The sequence below is a fragment of the Anas platyrhynchos genome, chromosome Z, assembly GCF_047663525.1.
Source record: "Anas platyrhynchos isolate ZD024472 breed Pekin duck chromosome Z, IASCAAS_PekinDuck_T2T, whole genome shotgun sequence".
Taxonomy (NCBI): Eukaryota; Metazoa; Chordata; class Aves; order Anseriformes; family Anatidae; genus Anas; species Anas platyrhynchos.
In genome coordinates, this window is record NC_092621.1 from 12,427,159 (window position 1) to 12,446,033 (window position 18,875).

Consider the following 18,875-nt stretch of genomic DNA (forward strand, 5'->3'; position numbering starts at 1 on the left):
AAATTACAAAAGCAGAGTATGATCCAGATTGTGTATTAGAAATCCAAACTGTTTTACCATGTTGAAATAGAAAAGCAGCCAGAAAGATTATAAATCCAAGATCTTGAGAGACATTCAACCCAAATGCCAAATAAAGAAATAAAAATGGAAGTTTTGATTTTGGTTATTCATTGCACCTTCCTCATTCATAGTCTTTAATTTTATATGTTTATTTTATTTATTTATTTTTTCAACTGTCCATAAACTTACAGTGTCTTAATACATACAGCATTAGAATAATCATGCACAATATATGTACAGGACTGTTGAAATAAAAAGAACAATAAACACAAGAAATTAGTTTTATGAAAATATGGGAATTGGAAGGAAGTTAGATTACAGTTTCTACCTAAGTGAGCAACTGTCACTAAGGGACAACTAATTATAGATAAATTAGTCCAAAGCAAAAGCTGATTTTGCCATCTGGTCCAGCGTAGGCCAAGCAGCTGGCAGTTAGTTCAGTAACCTAGACTGAACCCAAAAGGTCACAAGACAATGAGAAGAATAACTGCCACAGCAATTTGTGGCTTCTTAAATAAGACAGAAGGAGAAAAAAAATAGCTGAGAGACGTAAAACAATTCCTGAATTAATTGAGAACACCAAGAAACAAGTAGTTAGGAGAATTAAAGGTGACCAGAACAACTTGTGAATACTCAGAACAAAGAAAAGCTGGGCCTACTTCTGAATTGTCTCCTTGCCAAAGTCTCAGGGTTTCCAGACATTTAGAGAAAAGCTCTCATTAAAAGGGTTTATATCTCACTGGTTAGTTTTGCATAGTCATATATGTAGCCAGTGAATCTTCTCCATTATTTTATGGACCACCCTTACTTACAGCATTCAACTACTCAACACTGAGAGCGACATTGTGGACAAAGGATTTGACATCCATGGGTAGGTTCAAAGGTTGAATGAACCAAAATAAACCTTTTAGGTTGAAGAACTGCAACCTTCCAGTGCTCAATAATCTCAAAAACCCTGTTTAATTGGGCTTATAAAACCATTCTGTATGTCTAACATCCTGCTTCCTTCAAAAATAGCTCACTTTGTCTAGGATGGAATGATCAAGAAACAGAACGCCAATTAACATGAGTTCTTACTTCAGAACTTTCAGTAGTTTTCATTTACATTTGATTCTTAGGATTAGAAGAAATTTATTTTCAAAAAGAAACTTGAGTTATGATCTTGACACTTAAAAAAAATAAACAGCTTCAATCATCCAACCTTTCCCAGACATTAATAAGCCATTAGCAGTTATTGATAATATCTCAAGAGTGTTTACATGCAATCATCTTCTCATCAACATACACAGCAGTTTAGATTTTAATTCCAATCAATCATGAAATGATTTAATTAAAAGTTGAGCACTACAGTTTTACTTAAACTCAGTGTCCTTTCCTATCTTTTAATTTTCCACTTGATGAGCTCACTTCTCCGAGCAGAACTTTGCTTATGAAAATACATACACCTTGTATGTGCCAGACAGCACACTACAGACTTTTCATTGTTGCTTCCTTACCACTCCTGCTTCCATTTGCCCTCCTTTACATCTTCCATTATTTGAGTCCACTGGACCATTTCACTCACTGCAAGCAGTATAAGTGGGTCCAAATCACAGCAATTCCCACACAGCATAGCTGCTATACATGAGAGACATTCAGAATCTCTAACAGGGTAAGCTCTTATGGCATTTCCATTTTCCTTGCATGCCAGAAAGAAGAGGCAGGCACATTAATGTTTTCTGTAAAGCCTGTTTTGCAGAGAATGTTCTTTTGCAGATGAAAGCTTGTGGCAGAGGCCCTTGGGCAATTATATATCAATTTCATTTTAAGTCGTGTCATATTTTTTTTTTTCTATTTCAGATTTCCAGTGCAGACAGGCAAGGTGCAGCTTGGTCAGATTTTCTAAAATGTCTATCAAAGCAGGAACTTTTGCTGAGCTCTTTTCAAGTTCTGAGCAGGCAGGCTCAAAAGACTTGTACATCTACTAAGAGTATAATATACAGTGTGTGTATATACATGTATATATACACACACAATATACATACACAGTATGTCCTAGTAATGTCAGGACCATGAATATGTAAGCGACCATCAAAAATACTGGTATAAAAGAAAGAACTAGAACCTAAAAATCAGACCCTGGGATTGAAAAATCTCAGGGAAAGAAGAATCTTGGATAATGTGACCCATAGGCTGCAAAGACTTTAGAGCTCTAAGCCATAATTAAAAGGGTCTGTTTGTTGCTGTTGGGATCAACCCCTGACATTGTTCCCCCACCCCTGACACTTTGTCACCATCCAGGCATTTCTAACTGGGACTGATTCAGAATTGAGAACTCACATGTACTAAATTGTCTACCCCCAACCTCCAACACTCCTAGTAGGTCTATGGCCTTATCTTCCCCTTCATTCCCACACAGAATTTCCTGATGTTCAAATACCTGCTGCCATCAGTCCTTGTTTTAATGGTTGGGAATGAGGTAGCTCTGCAACAAAAGATGAGAGAAAGAGAGGAAAATCTCTTCTCTGCATTCATAACTACAGTCTCTGCACAACAAAGACATGAAACCAGAAAGGTTTCTCAGCAGGAATACATCTTGCTGCAGAAGATTTCAACCAACTCTTTAATACTCTTCATATACTTTTGATTATGCAAAGAAATTAACACTGTATCCATCATGTATCTCTTCAAATGCTTCATTACAATATGATATTTAATTGCAAAAACAATACAAATTGTACTTATTTTGAGGGAAAAAAAAAACTAAATAGAAGAGTTTAAAAGAAGCAGAAAGCAAAAACATACCTTGGAGTTTCTCTTCAGCCCTAGAAAAGGACTATTCTCCTTTCTTTCATGTTTCTCCTTATTTTTTTGGTTCTGGTTAACCAATCTACCACGTTTCTCTCACAACTGACTATAATAAAGATGTTTTTCATGAATTAGATAATATGGATGTGGTGTCTGGATAGATAATAAGTGGAATCAGTTTGAACCAGCTCCAGCTCACTGGTATCATTGCAACCAAATTTCCTGTTTAAGTTACAGAGCAAGACCACTGCTGAATCCAGAAAATACAGTAAAAAAGACTACTGCAAAATGAACAAGACAATATATATATATGTATGTATATATATATATATATATATTTTAAGATCAAAGCCTCATCTAGTCTAAAATTTTGTTACAGTAAAAAACATGTTGCTACTGCATAGTCTTTATGATCCTCAATTGGGCCCAGAGATAGTACCAGAAATGCAAGACATATATGTCATCTTTGATACCTGAAGAAAATTTTGTAGGACTACATCACTATGCATAGCCACTACTACTTAACTTTATATTATTATTTTGATAACAGAGTGGTTAAGCTTGTATTAAAAATTACAAATGTACAACTTAAAGCAAATTAGATGCACAAAAAAACCTTGTTCAACCAAAAGGCTATGCATAGACCTTGCACTGAATGTAAATCCTACATTCTCCACCAAATGCAGAAAAAAAGTATTTCTTTGCAATAGGAGCAAACGTTTCGAACTTACTGTTAACCTACCAAAGAAATGCAAAACAAACAACAGTGACAAGAGGCAGATGGGATGGGCTAGTATGCAAAAGAATACATTCACAATTAATGATTCCATAGATGAATCCTCCAGTAGAGGACACTAATAAAAGGTAAGTGGGAAAAAAAAGAAATATAAAATATAAAAGGAATTTTCCATGTCAACTGGGCAGTCTGTGGGAAAGAACTGTTTTTATTTTTCCATGGTTGTGATCAGAAATATTTATTTCTTTGCTGACATTTACAGAGTTTAATATGCAAACATAAAAATCCTCCAAGTAATGGAAACAGTTTTACAATCATATCCTTTCAGAAATAAAATGTGCTGTAAGTCATCATAATCACAGAAAAAATATTTCCATTAAGTTTAGTGATCCTTTACAGTTTTCGTAATTTTTGTGATCATCTTGGAGTCTGAAATCTCCTACTTACATACATAATATATAAAAAGCAGACTTCACTGAGTTAAAGTTTTCTACCTCAGCTTCTTGAGAGGACCAAGTCATTTCAAAGGAAATACCCAATAATAAATTAAAATAATGTACTCAACAGAATCTTGTAAGCCTATGTGGATGATAACTAAGCATTGTGTGTCTCTTTATTCTTATTTTCTCTCAGTTCTTTCCTTAATCTTTGCATTTTTATATTTCATTAAGAATTATTAGAAATATTCGACGAAGAGATTAAGAAGACCTTGTAACTGCAGCAACTTTGACACAGTAATTTTATCTTAGAGCTAAATATTCCATATTTAGATATCACCATATATTATGCTTTTTTTTTTTTAAATAGAAAAATATTATATTTTGCTTGAACTCTTTTAAAACTTACTACAGGTAGATATTTTTGTATGTAGTTCCACATGCATTCATTCATACCTCAAAGCACAGTTAGACAGTTTAAACCAAAATTTACTAAGAGGTAATCAAAAGCAAATGCACAAATTAATTCTTAATTACAGTTAATTTAACTCTAAAGTCACATAATTTAAAACTCCTGAAATAAATCAATGCTATTGAAAAAGCTTAATATTAATATAAAGATTATTATACCAGTTGCACCTTGCCAATGACCTTTATTCAGAAGACCTAGTTAGAAGATCCATCCATTTAAATTACCTAAAAACTGGAGATGCAAATATAGGCATTTAGAATCACACTTGAAATAATAATTAAGGTGAGCTAAGACACAGGTATGCATCCTGGCAGCATCAGCAATTGCAAATTACACCAAAATGAACTGCAATTATTCTACTTAGTGAAGAGCAGCTGTGTTAAATCTGGAGATGACAGTTCATTTTACATGTGGACCAAATGAACGGTCTGATAGTGCTGGAAGGGTGAGATCTTGCTTCCTCACTTTTTCCTCTTGTTTTTGATTCAGTTCCTTCCCTCCCACCCTCAGTAATAGCTTCCGTACCCTGCCTCACTGTTCAGGAGATACAGCATCCATGTGATCTCAAGATTAAACATTTAATGAGTTAAACAGCTTCTGTTTTTCCCAAGTTACTTTCCTGACGTTTCAGTGAGTTGGTTCATGTGATCAAATAAATGCCAGCTGGTGCAAGGTCAGCAACAGACTTATGTGACCAGAACTGGGGAAAGAAAAACAGGATAGGGGAGTTCCTGCTCTGCACTGGAGGGTTGTTAAAGTGCCTACACCTACTTCATATCACCATATCTTGTATAGCGTGTTTCCAAGAGGAAGTACACTGTTCATTCATGTAACTTCTAGTCTATATCAAAATTTCAGGAACTATTAAGATCTACAGAGAAAGAGAAAAGAAGACAAAATAATTTCTGCTTGATAAGCATAAAAAACATAGTTTAGCATACCCTATATATTTTTTTCCTATAATTGGAAGAAATCCTTAAAGTACTACAGGCAACTGGAGGTCAGCAAAATGCAATCAACTTGATGAAGTTAAGAACAAGAGAAAGGTCACTGTAACTTGCCCATCTTGGAACAAGGAAGTAATGTTCCCTCTTTAATGAGTTTGACTGAGTTGAACTTTGAGTAGATTGTGTGCTCTCTAAGAGATAATGTTTTCAGAATGACAAATCAGGACTCACCTTGCTTTAACCAGATGCCTATAGCTGAGCTGTATAGGTGTCCCTATACTGTCAATAAAGGGAAATGGGCTGTTACCGAATGTGACTCATCTTAACTGTTTTAGATATATATATTGAAGGGCAAGACAAATTTGTCTGAGAAGTACCTATTTCTTCGCTATGACCAGGGAGACTACACAGGCTATTGTAAGGAACCACATTTAGAAGAACAGCAGCCACAGTAACAAGCAGGAAGGAGTTGAAAGACAAACAGAAAACAAAACAAAACAAAGAAATCACCACCACCACCAACAAACCAACAATCACACATACACACACACAACCCACCAAATAAGAAAAAAAATTAAAAAATACAGAGAGATAGTAGCTAAGCCTCATCATCACAGACAACTGCAAACACACTCTAAGGGCCAGTTTTCAGATACTGAAGATATTGCTTGTGTCCAGGTATGATACTTAGCCTTTTTTAATGAGATCCCAATCTGCCCCCCAACCAGCACAAAAATAATGGGAAAATTCTATTGATCTTGATGAACTCAGAACTTGGACCTAAAGTCTGAACAAGACATGGGGTTAGACTTTCTTTTAATAAAATAAAAACAAGAGATAGAGGATGGATGAGAAGAGTACAAAAGACCAATGAACTTTTCATGGCTTTTGTGAAAATCCTAATAGAACACAGAACACAGAAAGGGAAGTTCAAATGAAAACTGAAGAAAACACTGCTAGGATATATTGCCTTATAAAATCATTTAACTATCCTTTAGTCTCCCTCTTACATCATATTTAATTGCTGTTTATGCTCACTGGGATCTTAATAGGATCATTATGGTCTCTAAGAAAACAAAAACATATGAGTACCTACAGAACATCTACCCTACGAGCTCAGTTGAAAGCAACCTTATTTTTAGTGTTAACTTTTATTACATTTTTTTGACAACTTTCATGTTTTGTTGAATTTTACTTCTCTAATCAAACTCATAATCTGGTATATAGAATGCACATTTCCGCGGGTAGAAGAGCATTCCCCTTATCTATGATTTGAAAGCTGGGAAAAGATGAGATGAACTAAAATGGGTTTAGAAGGAGAAGGTGCTCAGTGAGTATGGACGGCAGAACCAGCCAGAAAGTTCATGTCTACCCATATTTACTAATTTTAACCAAATGAAACAAATTCTTACAGCAGGCATACAATATACTGATGTATGCTTTTATAATCTGTAAAAACAATCAGTATTTTTCCCATCTAGTCATAGTATCTAAGATTATTACTGACAAAAGATTATTTCATGTTAACAATCAATCTGTTTACCGTAAAATGGTATCCATGATACCTTTTATAAATTAAATATTACTTCAGCAATTAATGCATGTAATATTCTTAAAATCATCTCACTGACGTGTAAAAAAATACTCACGGCTTGCAGTTTTAACTTGCTATGTCAATCAGGCGAAGTTGGGTGACACACATATCTATGAAAAGAAAAAAATTCATGGATGAAGGGAGCAGAGAGGAGAGAAACATTTACATTTTTAATTCCAATGAATGACTGGAATAATGTTCTTGTTTTCAAGAATTTCTGATAATTATTTTGCTTTAGACAAGAACACTAATTTCCACTTCCTATTATGACATCTACATGTAGAAACTTAAAAAAAACAACAACACAAAACCCACAAAAAAAAACAACTTCAACAACAACAACAAAAAACACAACACAATTTGCTTACTAAACTTAGGCTACAATTTTCTGTGAAAGATAGACAAATTGAAGATGCTGGCAGACCCTTAATTTTGCTTCCTGAAGTGCTTTAGAAAAGAAATGATGGCTTTTTAATTATGATAATGACACACAGACTTTTTGAATATGTGTAATTACATAAATTCTGTTTTTCACATAAGCAAGGGCTACTGCATTGTAATTGGACACATTTATAATAAAAATTTGAGTGAAGTTTTCAGACTTCACTTTCCTTCTGTTAAGATTTACGACCTTGTACATGTATTTTTTTTCATTATGAAACAGATTAAACAAAACCAAAAATCCTTCTCTTGTTGCCCTTACTTTCCGCTCAAACAAAGAAACCAAAGCAAAATAATTTGCAAAAAGCTGTAATCAAGCCAAAGAGTGCTTTATAAAAGCAAAACTTTCTTCATGAATACAATGGAAATGGGGACTTTCATTCATCCAGCACCAGGCTAAAATCTAAATGGTCTTTCCCAGATGCTCTGAGTTTAAAATAATAATTTAGGGATTGTGTGGTTATCATTATTTCAGATTTAAAGTATTGTTAAGCATGCTAAATAAGACTGAACCTGAAAATTACTGTACCATTCCATACAAACAGTCTGAAACTCTCAGAACTATGATAAAATATGGAAATCTGAGGATGATATGAGTAGGAAATTAATAAATATTTAGGAAAAAAGTCCTGCGTTTGCCTCCAAGTTTTTATGAAAATGAAGTCATTATTTAATATCGGCAAAACAATTCTTTCATAGTCTCTTCAGTTTCTTGACAGTGTAAAACTGTGACTCAAGATGCCAGGAAAAAAATGTAGAAACATCTACTGCATAATTACATTTCTTAGTGCACCTACAATAACAAATTCATTTTACCCTATTCTGCATGATGAAAATTGCAACCTCCTCCTACAAAACATACATAATCCATAAACATTTCATACTTTACACCAATGTTGTTCTTCACTCCAACTTTGTAATTCAGATATTATTGCTTCCCTTCAATTTCTGTGTTTATTTTTCTTTTTAATCTTACAGCAGACAAATATGGGGTGATTTTTTCTAGGGCATACTCTTCTATTTTAAGACATTAATATCATACAGCTTATACTGCACTGATGGATGTGAATTACAAGTAAAGCAGCTAAAATTAAAAGAAAATATTTACCTGAACTGTTTTGTAGGTATGTAAGAATCCGGTTTACTGGTTAGTTAACAATAAAGTCCTATTTACGCAGGATATAGAAAATCAAAAAATACTACCAAATGTATGAAAATACTCAAAAAAAAAAAAAAAACACAAAAAAACAGGAAAAACAGAATGACTGGTTTTAAATTAGGTTAATAACCTACTACAAATTAGAACATGGAGAAAATATAATAGTAAATGAAATGCTGTAGTTCACTGTACAAAACAGGAAAAAATGATTGTTCACTCCAACATAGGAGTAGTGTTAAATACTGAAATAGCTGAGTTAAATCAGATAAACCAGTTTGTTGAATTAATAAGGAAAATAGGATCAGGACTAGGATTCTATACCTAAACAGGAAAGCACAGGATTTTTAAGACTGTAATACTGAGGGTGGGACTAGGATGATGACAGTGACTGTGACATACTCTGGGAGACCAGGAAATCTGAGAACAAGAAGCAAATAATGTAAACCTGTTAAATTCCACAAGGGTATATTGCTGAGGCAAAATTTTTAATGGATTATTTCAGTGAATCCAGTTGGGTAAGCCACAAGAGAAGAAACAATTCTTGAGATAGTCCTCCACCGTATACAGGATGTGATTAAAAATTACTAAGGAGGTAAACTGTAAACATGTTCGTCACATTCTTCATTTTATGGGCACCATAGGCAAAATCAAAAATATCACCACCAATAACAAAACAACCCAACCCAACCCAACAAAAAACAATCTAGGGCTGAATTCAAACAAGGCAGTTACATTTAAATGTGGGGGATTATTAAAATAAATCAGAAGAGAAATTCTGCTTTTAAGTGCCATGAAGACTTCAGTGGCACAACAAGAGTTGTTCAGTAAACACAGGAGCTCTCTTATAGGGAATACACTGGAAAATCTGAATATACTGGAATATTCTGTTGCAAAGTTCTGTGACGGTGGGAGGTTTGGAACAGAGTGGCAAAACGAACTGTAACAAATTGCCAAAACTAAAAGAAAAATACTAAATAGCTTTGAAGGAAGACACCTCCAAAGTAACTGAATTGTTAGTGTAGAAATGCAACCTCAATTCTAGTGTTTTCCAAAGCAACTCGTTAGCGTATGTGCTTGAGTTCCCCTTCTTTTGCCCTGAATGTAAGCTAAGTACTAGTTCTGTTTCCCACTCATTTGCAGTCTGACAACATTGCAAATGAATTCAGTTCACTGTGGGAAAAACTGCAGAATAGAACAGCCACAGTAACAAAAGAAAAGTGCACATCAATACCAACAAACCAGACAATTTTATGAAAATAATGACTCCTGCAGTATCTTAGAAAAATAACAAATCATATAACAAAAGAAACACACAGAATCCAAGGCATTCTGAGATTTAGTTATCCCACTCCTTCACAGCTATTGCTTTTGCTATTGCTTCACAGTAAATAAATATTGTGCCTACATATTGGGTGTATATTAAAATCAATTTAATAGTATTGCATTTCCTTTTTGCATCCATATCAAGATTTAAATTGTAGCACTTATCACTATTGCCAGGAGAAAGCTCAGACAACTCCACAAGTACCTTATAGGTAATCTATAGAATGGAACACAGTGAACCAAACAGACATAAGGACAAACAAGAATGAAAGAAAGAAAGAAACATTCAGCTGAGGTACAGGCAGGAAATGAAATTAGCTGTCACAAAGAAAATCATGTATATGGTTACTGGATGCTTGAGAAAAGATCAAAAAAAAAAATGCTGTGCCACCTTTTTTCACAAACTCAAAATCTTTAAAGTGGACACTATTCTAGGGCATAGAAATTGAAAAGTTGAAAATACAAATATTTTGACGTTGAACAAAAGAATGTAATAAACATGACAAGTGTATTTGTACAAAGGATATAGAATTATTCTTGAAAGAAACCAACACAAAGTAACAATAATGAATACTAAATTTGTAACAAAAGGTTAATTTATTAAATATCCCTGGTTTTCATACCTGAGAAAGAAAAAATATTTTTCATTTAAATATCTTTCTTGAATAGGCATGTTTTTGTAAGTCTGTTGTTAAGCCTAAGAACAATTTAGCTTCACTGACTAAAAGTGATTTATGCTGACTCAAAACAGTTCAAAAGTCCAGAGCAATAAATTAAAAATATCCTCTAAATTATCTAGTCAACCAGCTAATGTTTGAAGTTGCATAGCAATATGATGCTTAACTGGGTGTAAGTAGTCTATTAACTTTGGAACTTAGGAAGAAAGGTAGTGTCTGAGTCCCAGAAAGTAATTAAGAAAGTAGTCTGTATTTTCAGCAGCTAACTTATTTTCTAAAAATTTATGTCTCTCTCTGAAGACTACAGGGTTGATTCCTAATTGTAGCATATTAGAGCAAATACTTTCAGAGTGGAGTTCCCCACATATAGAAGAGCTGGAGGAAGCTGCCTGAGGACCACCTAGCCCCAGCTTCCTCTGGCAGGAAACTGCAAACTCAGTACCACTGGAGAGATATACCACTAGAGCAATTACAACATGCGGGGCCACTCACTAAGATTGTTCTCAAATGACAGAAAAATCTCAGGTATCTCAAGTGTCATCAGAGAATTCTTACTATATGGCTTGTATGACACTGCAAGGCACTACAGGAGGTTACATATCTCCATCTGATATTCAGACATATCTCAAATGTAGAGCATTATTCTGTTACAAGGCAGGCCTCTGACAATTATAAAACTTACCATGAATACCACCCTTTCACCAAACACATAGTGCAAAAGTGTTTTCCAACTTCTTTCCTGAACAACAGCATACCTCCTCAGCAACATTTGATGATAGTCTAGAACTATCAGTTCAGAACTATCAGTTCAGAACTATCAGTAAAAATGCTAATGGATCAAATAATCCTGATGAAATACCACAGTAGCAATAACACTCCCTGTTAGGAAAAAGCAATGAAAGTTCAAACACCAAAGGGACAACTAAGGACAACTGCAAATTCTACTCAATGATCCTGGTACACTCATTCTTCCTTTAATAGCAGAGGTTTTAATCATATCTTCTCAAAACCCAAGGAGGTATGACATTCAAAACAGAACTACTAACCAGAAAAGTCCTTCCAATTCCATTTCTTCAGATAAAATATAAATTCACTCTGATTTTAAATAACATTCAGTTAAAATTGGAGCTGTGTTTATTAGACTCCATATGAACTGTGAATTATCACCAAAGAATCCAATTATAAAGGGTAAATGGACCAACAAATGGTTTATGCTTAAAGTAAAAATCACCAAAACCCAATGAAGAGATTTCACAGGGACAGAGGTACGAAGAGTTATAAGAACAGCAATCAGTCTGGAATACCAAAGAATTACAAATATTGTTAACATTTCTGTCCATTGACTAGTGAAGATCTGCAGTCCAACATAGCATTCATGTCTTTTCCAATTCCATTTCTTTAAGTATTGTACAAGACAAAGTTATTGGAAACATGCCAATAAAAAGACAATTTGCAGATTAACCAAGGAGAATGAAATAATCATAGACGTTAACACTCCTGTATGGGCAAGCAGAGTTGAACACTTTGTCATTCCTGCAGACTTAATACCTGTCTTAATCAGTGTTAGTTACTGTCTTAGTCAATATTGGAGTATCTTATGTAAAAGGATTTTTAAGAAAAGCACATATTAAAGTTGTGAAAGTAAGATAAGAATTGCTTGTATCTAGCACAGTGAAAAATATGTAAGTAATGAATTTTCCTCTGTTGCGTTCTGCTGAAGCTTGCATATAACTATATTTTTGGAATACTTAAAAGATAAGTAAATTGAAAACAATGTCAACCTTGTTGACATTGAAAGAAAGAAAATAAAATCACTTGTGTGCATATACTGGATATGTAGTCAAATAAGCCTATTAAAAAAAAAAAAAAACAAACCTTCTCCATATTCAAAGTTGCTCAAATGGTTATCAAAAGCAATGCATAAGAATTAGAGTGGAAGAGTTTTCACATAAACTACAGAAATCAAAGACATACCTATATTGTCAATACTGATTTCAGTTTTGAGAAACACAAATCAAAAAAGAAGACAGGATTCAAGAGGAATATTTAACTTGCAGTCATTGAATATACCATATTAAACTGTGGGACCCATAAAAAAAGACCTTATACCACAGGGTAAGAAAGAACTCTACAATCCTTAAAAATCAAGAATAGGACAGCCATCTGACGAAAGGGACAACTGGGTGAGAGAATAACTGTTCACCTAATCGTGATTCTGGTTGTCCAGGTATCATATTGCTTCATTAAATACACTATCTACCTTGACAGATAGGGAGTTTGCAACCTAGTCATTTAATTAAAAGCTGAAAGACAGACTCTGAAAAAAAAAGAAAAGTGTGGAGGTGGCGTGGGAGAAAGAAAGGAAACAGCACTTTCTATCTTGTTATCTCAAGCAGTGAGGAATATACTGAGAGCAACAAATGACTAAGTGAGCTAACAGCAAGAACCTCTATTTCCATGAGCTCCTGTGTAGGAGATATGCAAGTTGTCTCTGAGCTCTGCTCTGCTCCCTGAAACATGGACAGCTTTCATTTCCACTTGGAAAATCACATTAGCAAACACAATTTTATTGATAACTACAAAGCCTGTTGACATTGAAAGAAAGAAAATAAATCACTTGTGCATATACTGGATATGTAGCCAAATAAGCCTATTAAAAAAACAAAACAAAACAAAAAAAAAAACCCTTCTCCATATCCTAAGTTGCTCAAATGCTTAAGCAAAAGCAATGCATAAGAATTACAGTGAAAGAGTTTTCATATGAGCTACAGAAATCAAAGACTATACTATCAATACCGATTTCAGTTTTAAGAACCACATATCAAAAAAGAAGCAAGAAGAATACAAACACAAGGAAGTTCAAATAGGAATTCAAAACATAATGTTGAAAGTACAAGGAGAGGTATAGAAAAAATATGATACAAAAGGGAAAGAATTCCTGGACTCAAATTTAGAAAGGAGATGATTATCAGGGCATGAAAAAAACAACAAACCATACAATGAAATTAAATTTGTCTGCTATTACTCAAACTGAAAACCAGAAAATTTTAAATTAACAAAAAGGCATGCTTAAAAAAGCCTTTTTCTCAACCTTGTGGTTCATGTCTTGTTTACTATCAGGCCTGAATATACAGCCCTCAGATACCACATACATCTCTTATTAGTGTTACCTAATAAGCTGTATATTAGGAAATATAATTAACATCAGTCAATAAGCCAAGAGCCTCTTCCTCCAAGGTTCTCATCACATTCATGACAGACATAATCATATGCTCTCCCTCAAACTGTATCCTGAATTTTACCCTGTTTCTCTTGTTCAGGTAGTATCCATCAGATATTGACTATTCAGAAGATATCTTCTGACTGTGCCATTAATGTGCCGCTGGAATTTTCTGGATCTATGCCTTTCCTATTCCTTCTATTGGTCTTCCTTACTGTTCCCCATTACCCAGCAGCATTACAAAGTAATTTTTACCTTTCCTTCCTTTTCTCAAGAGCAGAGTCTTCACATATAAAGCAAGCCTCACAAGCAGTGACTGGGAGAAGCTAGCATTAAATTTTCTTTAATATGATTAATCTGTAAATGTAATGGATTCTTGCCTTATTCTATGAAGAACAGGTAATCAATTCCGATCACAGGCTGAATAAATGAACCAAAGCTTTGATTCAGTACAGCAATTTCTATGTTCTGGTGTCTGAAAAGACTTAAATACCTCCTAAGGAAGCAAAGCGGTTTTGTGTTAGCAACCACGTGCCTGAGCATAAATCCTAAGCAACAAGCACTGAAGTAATCATCTTCTTGGATGTGGGCCTGTTAATACTTTTAAAAAACAGAGCTGGCAATCAAAAAGATCCTCTGTGTGTTTTTCTCAGCAAAGCTGAAGGTCTGTTAACAAGATGAACATTACTGCCAGTGTATCTCTCAGTGGAGGTATGACCAATATTTACTTGGGTTTTATCAAGACTGCAGACTGGAATTGCAGGCACCAAAGAACATTAGCAAAACAATTGAACTCACTTTCTCAATTTTTCTGTTTGTAATTTGGATTTAATTCCAACACTTCTTAAATATTAAACTGAAAAATGGTACTTTAAATAATAGTAGAAATGGAAAATATGCATCATTTGCATTTGTTCCAATTAACATTCTGGAGAAGTATACAACATTCATCATAAGATCAAAAAAACAAGTGCTGGGGCTTCCCTAAACACTCTCTTTCCTAAGGTGACTGACAATGAAGGGATACAATGAAGTAGTAAGTTATGCATTGCTTGCAATTATGAGTTTATTTCAGTGACACATGATTATATATTGCTACCTATTACCACAGAGATACAAAGATACATACTAAAATGTGTTCATATATCTTCTACACACATATTTACTCTGGCTGACAGCCTTTGACTTAGAATTCATGGGTAACAACATATATATAGAGGTATACTTTTTTTTTTTTTTTTTTTTCAAGAAATCATATGCTTTTTGGTTAATATACCCACCAAATAATCTGGATTTCACAACCTGAAAGTGTGCTTAAATTTGAATGTTTCATTCATCAAAACCTGTTCCGAAAGCAATTATAGCTACTATGTTACCTTCCTGAGAAACTTACTTTTAAATTTGTAAACCAGGTCAGAATTCTAAAAGGTAAATTGAAGAAAAAACAAAAAAAGAAACATATTTTTTTGAAAATATGTTTTATGAGCAGTGCACCAAATTAAAGATATTACAATACAATACAAGAATAATACAATACATTTTATTCCTATTAATGCATAATCTCAGAACAAAATGGAATTAAATCACTGTAATCCAAGGAACATAATTCCCATGCAAAAGAGCCAAAGCACATAGGAATAAATTATTTTGACATTCATATATTATACTCATTTATTCATTGTTGTTAAAACTGCAGTTTAGCCCTTTGGCAATAGCAGCCACAATACTCAACGTCTTCCACAGCCTCATTTTTCTGTGGTTTGATGTCAATATTAAATATATGCCTTATATAAATGTGAGTATTTTGATTTAGTAAAACTACTCTTGCATTTTACACTACCACAAATACCTAAAAAATATTAAAGATGAAGAAAAATTAGACCTAAGTAGACTATCTAGGTCTTGTTTTGATTTCCTTCATAGTGATATTATGTAATTTATCAGATTTCACCACATGTTTCCAATGACTACTCCTCAATTCATGTCTGAATTTAATCAAGCAAATTAAATCTTAATACCAGGCATTTAGAATAGATGAACCAAAGTTACACAAATGACTAAAAATGGAGTGAGAAAATCATACTTGCTAGCATTTCACATGGAAGAAAAGAGATCTACTCTACAAATTGGAACACCAAGACACATGGGTTTGGGACATATACTGATGGCCTGCTGTAAATCTACCGCATCAGGTGTATCTCAGATTTGTTATGCACAAACAGATCAGTTGTTCATCATGCGCACAGGACAGATGATGACATGTCCTGAATGCTTCTAACTCACTCCATAAGCACAGAAAGCTTGATCTGCCTATTTGAACACAAATAATACAACTGGAGAGACTGCTGTTGCTTTGTCTGTTCTTCAGGATTGCAAGTGGCAGGATAGTATATTACATGTACTAAATTACTGGCACACTGTTAAAGGAGTTAGTTGATTTAAAAAAGTGGCTAACACTTGTTGCTCCCTAAATTGGTAATACTTGGTCAATGTCATTTATACTAGTAAAATTTAGAATAAAAAAATCAAATTAATTCACATCAAACTACTTAAAGAAGACAGGCTATTTAACCAATGCATGGATTCAAGTGGTTGAGAAGCAAAGAAAAATGACCATAAGGATAGAAAACAGACCAAGAGAGAATATAAATAGAAGTGTTTGTATAAAATTGGAAAAAATGCAAGGAGAAAAGGTCAAGAAGACAAAAAAGTAGGAAAAGTATCCAGCTCTGTACCCAACATTCAAAATAACTATTAAACACATCAGTAATAAACAGAAGCACAAGAGGAGGAAATCAAACATGATACAAAACCACTTGAAAACTGAAGGTAAAAAATGAGTGAAAAAAAGAAGAAATGGGAATGAGTAACTTTTTGGGAAGTACAACACATTTCCTAATCCTCTTGTTTTCAATGTTAAGGTACGTGTTTCTCTGAACATTTCTGGATCATAGTGCCTTTTCTTCAAGGACTTAATCCACAATTTCTACAGCTAACTGTTGCATGCATTCTAACAACTCTGATGTTAGAATGGCTCAGCATTAAGTATGCTCTTGACTCTAACTTTCCTGTTGTACATTTTAAATAGTCAATAAGAATGACATCATTTTTAGCTCACAAAAGTAGCCAAGTCTTCCCTGTCCTCTTTGTTTCATTTCTTCCCTTGAAGTGCTGGCATAAATTCTCATCAGGTCAGTGGAAACTACCTTAGAAATGAAGCAGTAAAATAAGGTCAATTTGAAGTTTTCTATAACTGCCTTAAACATGCAGCAAAATGTCTGAAACCCTCTGGTTAGCTGGCTATATCTTATACATAGGATTTTTCTGTAAATTAAATGAAATGGTAAAAACAACAATTCTGGGGAAAATAAGTTAGATATTTGAAAAAAGAAGAAATACAGAAGCACTGCCTTCACTGAAAACAGGAGTGGGATGCAAGAAAAGAAGCATCAAAACCTGACAAAACCCATGGTCTTGGGTAGGTTTAGATTAAATGCACTATGAAAAGAAGACACCATGAAAGAAAATAAAACATAAAATAATGTTAAAAGCAAAATCACTACGATAATCAGATATGTCTCATTTCACAGTTTGCTTCAGCCCCTTCTTTTCTGTACAAGACACTTGGCAGTATCACTAATGAAAAAGGCTCATCTGGCGTTATCTGCAGATAAATTAACACTGATATTTTTTTTTGGAAAAGACAGTCATGCAACACCGAAAGAGATACTGAAACAAGAAAAATACAATAGCTAATATGAGTAAATCCAGATTAACAGTTTAAACATAGGGTTAATTAAAAGAAACATTTAATCACATTTGATGTTATGTGACAATTTAAAACAGACAAGCACAATGAACTCCAGAGATTCTGACAATCCAAGTAAAATTTAGTTGCTTGTTCATTCATTCTTATTTATTATGAAGCTTCAACTCAAGTGGAACAGTCTATTTTGCTTCCGAAAAAAAAAACAAAACAAATAATATTTTATAGTTCAAGCAAAACCCAACAACTTCTGAGAGCAATTTAAGCAACTTTTCTATTTAAACTTCCTTTCCAACAAGCCAAAAAATACTATTTTTCTCTTGCATTTATTTATCTCAGTTCCACTTGGATTTTGATTCTTTTAGATATAAAATGCTGGGATGAAATAACATGTATGTTGGAGTGTGAGTTTACTTAAGTGACCCATGCATTAATTAATTCTTAGTAGTAAAGAAGACTTCTTGAAACTGTTGACAACTATTCTGCATCTCAGTGTCCTGTCTACAATATTCCTTATCACTGGGAAATTAACATATTTTTAATAGTGGTACACTTTTATGTAATTTTAGCCTGTCTACAGAGCTATAACAAAAATTAAAAAAAAAATATTCCAAAGTCCATCATACTTTAATTATTTCTTCCTCGTTTCATAGCTAACTAAAACATGTCACATTACTTCCTTTTATAATATCTAATTTTATTTTATATCAATGTTTTACTTACACAAGTGGAGTCTTTTAATCCATCTAACTGGGAAATGCATTCACTTGTTTGAATAATCCAGGTCTGACATTTAAATCAGATATACTGCATGTATGTTTTTGCCTGTGCATATCTCCCTCACTCCTGAGGGACACCTGCACAGTGAAGAACAGACAGATCTTGTTGCTCCCTGATAAGGTCACAGAGGCTTAGCTATAATATAGCCTTGCTTAATCCTCATTGGTTTTGCCTACTGAGCACAAGGCTGTTTCCTTGACAACACAGCTGCAGTTGCCACAGCATCCGGAGCCACATGTGATGTCCAGGTTTAGGGTATGGCCCAGCTGAAAATCTATTATTCAATGCTATTTTCTACAAAACATTGTAGGCTAAAAATAAAATCAGTGAAAATCTTCCTTACTTCATGTTTCTTCTGTTCATATTAAACCATTTGCTATTAATTACTTACAAAGCCATCCCCCATATGGGATGAACACTTCTGAAACTCAGGAGCCATGGCAATTCTAGTCTTGTTGAGCACACAGTCTAAGGGC

The 18,875-nt window shown here is 33.9% G+C and overlaps 1 protein-coding gene across 18 annotated transcripts in view; it reads right to left on the reverse strand.

Moving 5' to 3' along the window:
- PRLR (prolactin receptor) overlaps positions 1 to 18,875 on the reverse strand; it is a 171,729-nt gene that overhangs the window by 126,603 nt on the left and 26,251 nt on the right. For 15 of the 18 annotated variants that reach the window (XM_072030672.1, XM_072030669.1, XM_072030670.1 and 12 more), the window contains one exon: positions 7,089 to 7,143. The exons of 1 other annotated variant lie outside the window; for it this stretch is intronic. The gene's annotated coding sequence lies outside the window, so the exon portion shown is untranslated. Of the gene's footprint in view, positions 1 to 7,088; positions 7,144 to 18,342; positions 18,499 to 18,875 lie in introns of those variants that run through there. 2 more of the 18 variants (XM_072030677.1, XM_072030666.1) reach the window with 1 other exon arrangement.